We start from the raw sequence: 6,000 nt of genomic DNA, 5'->3' as shown, positions 1-6,000 counted from the left end.
AGGCTGAAACCATAAAATATCTAGTCCGGCTAGTCATAGCAAAAAGGAACCCATCCATTCGGCTATGTATGAGGCTACTTGGAAAGATGGTCGCCTCTTTTGAAGCCGTTCCTTATGCTCAGTTTCATTCAAGGCCCTTACAAAAGAGATATCCTCTTGGCCTGGAACAAAAGGGTTCAAGCCTTAAGCCCCATACACACTATCAATTTTTCTGCTGGGTTTTTCCTTCAGGTTTACCAAAACCATGTAGTGCAAGGGCCTACCTGATTGCATACAAATTGAAACTCCTAAGGCCGCGTACACACGGGCGGACTGTTCGCCCAACTTTGTCCGTCAAACAGTTTCGGCAAACAGTCCGCTCAAAATTAGCATGGACGGACATGGCCACACACGACGAACGAACAGTTTGCTGAAACCGTGCGCGATGACGTGAACGGCACGTACGACGGGACGAAAAATACGACGTCCTATACACTGCATTATAACTTTCGGCGTGAAAATCCTTTCTGAGCATGCGCGCAACTTTGTTTGACGAACAAGCCTACACACGAGCGGACTGTTCGCTGAAACAAGGTTTCAGCGGACAGTTTTACGGAATTTCCGAAAAACCTTGTTCGTCAAACTGTCCGCTGAAACTGTCCGCTGAAAGCCCACACACGAGCGGACTGTCCGCCCAAACACTGTTCAGCGGACAAAGTTGGGCGAACAGTCCGCCCGTGTGTACGCGGCCTAAGGTTTGACCTCATATTATATGGTTTTGGTAAATCTGAAGGAAAAACTCAGCAGAAAAACTGATAGTGTGTATGGGGCTTTAGATCTTCCAATGTGCCTATCCCCAGGGGTGCACCAAAGCCTCAATTGGTGGCTACGGGCCAGAAATCTCCTAAAAGGAAGATCTTTTCCCCCACTAACATGAAAAATCGTAACCACAGATGCCAGCCTGACAGGCTGGGGAGTGGTTCTCAAAGAATAATGCACCCAGGGAAGATGGACTACAGCCAAGAAGCTCTTAGCCATCAACATTCTAGAGATCCGGACAGTTTTTCTAGCCCTCAAAGTCTGGTCTTTTAGACTACGGGGTCTGCCTGTCCGGATACAATCTGACAATGCCACAGCAGTGGCGTATATCAATCACCAAGGAGGCACCAGAAGTCTGGATGCCCAAAGAGAGGTGAATCACATTCTTGTCTGGGCAGAAAGGCAAATTCCTTGCATATCTGTGGTCTTTATTCAAGGAGTGTAAAATTGTCACGTGGACTTTCTAAGTCACCAGCGACTGTATCCAGGAGAATGTTCTCTACACCCCAACATATTTCAGATCATATGTCAAAAGTGGGGTACCCCGGATGTAGACCTGTTCGTGTCCAGATTCAATAGGAAGCTAGACAGCTTTGTGTCAAGAACAAAAGATCCGCTTGCTCAAGATTCTGATGCCTTAACGGCGCCATGGGATCAGTACGATCTGATCTATGCATTTCCTCCAATTCCACGGTTCCTTTGGAGAGTCAAAAAGGAAGCAAAGTCCGTCATTATAGTGGCACCGACTTGGCCCAGATGACACTGGTATGCAGAGGTCATGAAGATGGCAGTAGGGAAGCCTTGGGTTTCTTCCGCTATGTCCAGACCTACTCTCACAAGGTCCAATATTCCATCCTGCCTTACAAAGTCTAAATTTGACGGTTTGGCTGCTGAGACCCACATTCTAAAATGCTGTGGGCTCTCGGATTCAGTCCTCTCCATTTTGATTAATGCCAGAAAGCTGGCTTCCAAGTTCATTTACTACAGAATCTGGAGAGCGTATGTTTCCTGGTGTGAATCCAGGGGGTGGCATTCTAGAAAGTATGCCATTAGCAGGATTGTTGCCTTTCTTCAGTTAGGCATAGAGATGAAGTTGGCTTTCAGCACTATCAAGGTCCAAAGCTCAGCCTTGTCCGTTTTTTTCCAGAAGCCACTTGCCTCACATTCCCTGGTCAGGGTCTTTGTTCAGAGGGTGCTGCACTTAAATCCACTGGTCAAACTAAATTTGGTTTTGTCCGCTTTACAGGAACAACCTTTGGAACCATTGCACCATGCTATTTAATTCTTTTAACTAAGTTGGTCTTTCTGGTAGCCATATCCTCTCCTAGGAGGGTATCGGAGTTAGCACCTTTCTTGTAAAGAGCCATATTTGATTATTCACTAAGACAGGGTGGTGTTGCGGCCTTTTGACCCAAGGTAGTTTCAAGATTCCATTTGAATCAAGATATGGTCCTACCATCCTTTTTTCCAGATACGCAGTCAGTGGAAGAGGAATCATTACACACTCTGGATGTTGTAAGAGCAGTCAGTATATATCTGCAGGCAACCGCTCAGATACGAAAAACTTATTGGGGTGTATTTACTAAAGGCAAATCCACTTTGCACTACAAGTGCACTTGGAAGTGCAGTTGCTGTAGATCTGAGGGGGACATGCAAGGAAAATAAAAAAACTGCATTTTAGCTTGCACATGATTGGATGATAAAATTAGCAGAGCTTCCCCTCATTCAGATCTACCCCTCAGATTTACAGCGACTTCACTTCCAAGTGCTCTTTCAGTGTAAAGTGGATTTGCCTTTCGTAAATAACCCCCATTGTTTATTTATTCTGCCGGAGGGCCAGGCAGCGTCAAAGTCCACCATTTCTAGATGGATTCGACTAGTCATTTTTCAGCCTTATAGTTTAAAGGGGAAGATTCCTCCTTTTCAACTTAAAGTGCACTCTACTAGGGCTGTTAGTGCCTCTTGGGCAGTGCATCACCAGGCCTCATTGGCTCATATCTGCAAGGCTGCAACTTGGTCTTCAGTCCATACATTCACTCGATTTTATCAGGTGGATGTAAGAGGGCAAGAGGATATCGCATTCCGACACAGTGTACTGCAGGCTGCAGTTTATTCCTCTAGTCCAGGGGTCTCAAACTGGCGGCCCTCCAGCTGTTGCCAAACTACAAGTCCCATGATGCATTGCAAGGCTGACAGTTACAAGCATGGCTCCCACAGGCAGAGGCATGATGGGACTTGTAGTTTTGCAACAGCTGGAGGGCCGCCAGTTTGAGACCTCTGCTCTAGTCCATCTGCAGTCTGTTTTCTGATCTGTGTCTCCCTCCCCTCATTTGGGCATTGCTTTGGGATGTCCCACTAAGTAATGATGGCTCTGTGTCCCGTGATGTATGAACAAGAAAATAGGTTTTTATTTAATACAGCTTACCTGTAAAATCCTTTTCTTGGGAAATACATCACAGGACACAGTCTACAGGTTTTACGTGGAGACTTATTGCTTTGCTACAAAACTGAAGTGCTCCTCATAAGGGAAGGGTTATATAGAGGAGGAACTCTCCTTAATTAGGGTCAACCAGTGTCCATTCACCACAGGTGACTATCTAACCCACTAAGTAATGAAGGCTCTGTGTCCATGGGCGTCCGCAGAACTTTTTTCGGGGGGGGCATCATTTTAGGGTCACCCAAGCACCGCCCCTTTTTGACAATGTATATATCACATTATCATGGTCAGAATGCAGACGTAGTACCGTCCCTAGGATAAGTAATGGATAATGCCCAACAGGCCCTCTAACCAGACCCAGCAAAACTACAGCAGTGATCCCTCCGGCTGGACAATCACTCACTCTGGGTTCCCCGGGGGTGACTCTGGTCAGTAGTGTAGCGTGTCTGTACCCTGGTAGTGGCTCAGTATTTCTCCCTCTGGTGGTGCTGGGCAGCGTGGCTCTCTCTCTCTGATTTCCGCCCACCACACTCCTTATTCTTTGCCCTGTAGTGCTCTCTCCCTCAGCTTTTTTTCAGGCTGCAGTCTCTCAATCTCTCTCTTGATCGAGCTGTAGCCTCCTCCCTGTGGAAAATTGGGCCACCAATCTTTGGGACTACATGTTCCATGTTGCCCTCCTCTCCTAGTCTCCTTTGATTGGCCCTCAGTTATGGCCAATAGGTAAGCAATGGAGCAGGCAGGAAGCTCGGCAGGGAACCTGGTAAGAGCCGCCATCTCTTTTCCCTGACAGGAGAAAGGGGGGGGGGGTGAATGGTGGAAACCTCCGATAGCCCAGAGCTCGCCTTTCTCCTGTCACAGTGCCGCTGAGTTCTCTGCTGGACTGAGCAGGGAAAAGAGCCCAAAGTCACATTACACTGATGGAGAAGCTTGACAGCACCTTAATGGGGACACCCCATTGGTGGGTGGCACGCGGGTCCGGGCTGCCCGCACCCCAATAGCGATGCAACTGTGCTGAATCTAAGATCCGATCCCTGATTCCAGAGGGGGGCACTTGACCCCCCTTGCCCCTACCTGTGGACGCTCATGTCTGTGTCCCGTGATGTATTTCCCAAGAAAAGGATTTTACAGGTAAGCCATATTAAAAAATCCTGTTTTTGTCCATCCACTGTCAATGAAGTGGCATGTAAGACTCAATAGTGACTCTGTTGGTCCTGACCAGCAGTCAGTCATGAATGAGAGTGAGTTGCCAGCATTCTCTGGTTGCAGCATAGCCTTTACTTTCTCAACTACCTTTTGGTGAATCTTTCCCAGCATTTCGGTTTGATAATACTTTTCACTCTTCAGTGGGTACCTTGGCTCAGCTATGGACATCAACCGCTAAAATCCAGAGTCAGACACCATTGTAAATGGCTGGTTATCCATAACCATTATCTCTGATTGCTTTGTCTAGCTGTTGGGATCTTCCATCCAAATTTAGCCACTTACCTTTTTTCTGAAACATATCTTTTATTGTTTTTTGGTGGGATTGTGGTATTTCACTTTGTGATTCAGTTTGTTTTTCTGTGCTTCATTATCCACTTCAACCCTGGAAGGTTTTACCTAGGGATGCACCGAATGGGTTTTTTGGTGCCGAAACCGATACCGAAAATGAAAAATCCACTAGGCCGAAAACCGAAACCGAAACAGCACCGATACCGAAAATGACTGTTTTCTAAAAATATTTTTATACAGGAGATGGTCAGAGACTGGGGACATGGTACAAGAGGTGGTCAGAGGCTGGGGACATGGTACAGGAGGTGGTCAGAGGCTGGAGACACGGTACAGGAGGTGGTCAGAGACTGGCGACACGGTACAGGAGGTGGTCAGAGACTGGCGACACGGTACAGGAGGTGGTCAGAGACTGGCGACACGGTACAGGAGGTGGTCAGAGACTGGCGACACGGTACAGGAGGTGGTCAGAGACTGGCGACACGGTACAGGAGGTGGTCAGAGACTGGCGACACGGTACAGGAGGTGGTCAGAGACTGGCGACACGGTACAGGAGGTGGTCAGAGACTGGCGACCTGGTACAGGAGGTGGTCAGAGACTGGCGACACGGTACAGGAGGTGGTCAGAGACTGGCGACACGGTACAGGAGGTGGTCAGAGACTGGGGACACGGTACAGGAGGTGGTCAGAGGCTGGCGACCTGGTACAGGAGGTGGTCAGACTGGCGACCTGGTACAGGAGGTTGTCAGAGACTGGCGACCTGGTACAGGAGGTGGTCAGAGACTGGCGACCTGGTACAGGAGGTGGTCAGAGACTGGGGACACGGTACAGGAGGTGGTCAGAGACTGGGGACACAGTACAGGAGGTGGTCAGAGACTGGGGACACGGTACAGGAGGTGGTCAGAGGCTGGCGACCTGGTACAGGAGGTGGTCAGAGACTGGCGACCTGGTACAGGAGGTGGTCAGAGACTGGCGACCTGATAAAAGAGATAAGTGCAGCCAGTGTTGCCCCCTGTGATGCAGCCAGTGTGTGTTGCCCCCTTTGATGCAGCCAGTGTGTGTTGCCCCCTGTGATGCAGCCAGTGTGTGTTGCCCCCTGTGATGCAGCCAGTGTGTGTTGCCCCCTGTGATGCAGACAGCGATGCCCCTCTGCAGTGAAGAGAGCTGTCTGGTTGAATAGAGCGCCGGGAACATCACAGCTTTCATTTCAATAGCTGTGTGTTCCCCGTCGCGCGCCGTCACACACAGCCCCTCCCCCTTGTCCAGGCACTTTGATAG

Source organism: Lithobates pipiens, unplaced genomic scaffold (assembly GCF_037356315.1).
Source record: "Lithobates pipiens isolate NorthernLeopardFrog02 unplaced genomic scaffold, aLitPip1_a1.2 Scaffold_23, whole genome shotgun sequence".
In the NCBI taxonomy this organism is placed as follows: domain Eukaryota; kingdom Metazoa; phylum Chordata; class Amphibia; order Anura; family Ranidae; genus Lithobates; species Lithobates pipiens.
This window is presented reverse-complemented; position numbering follows the sequence as displayed.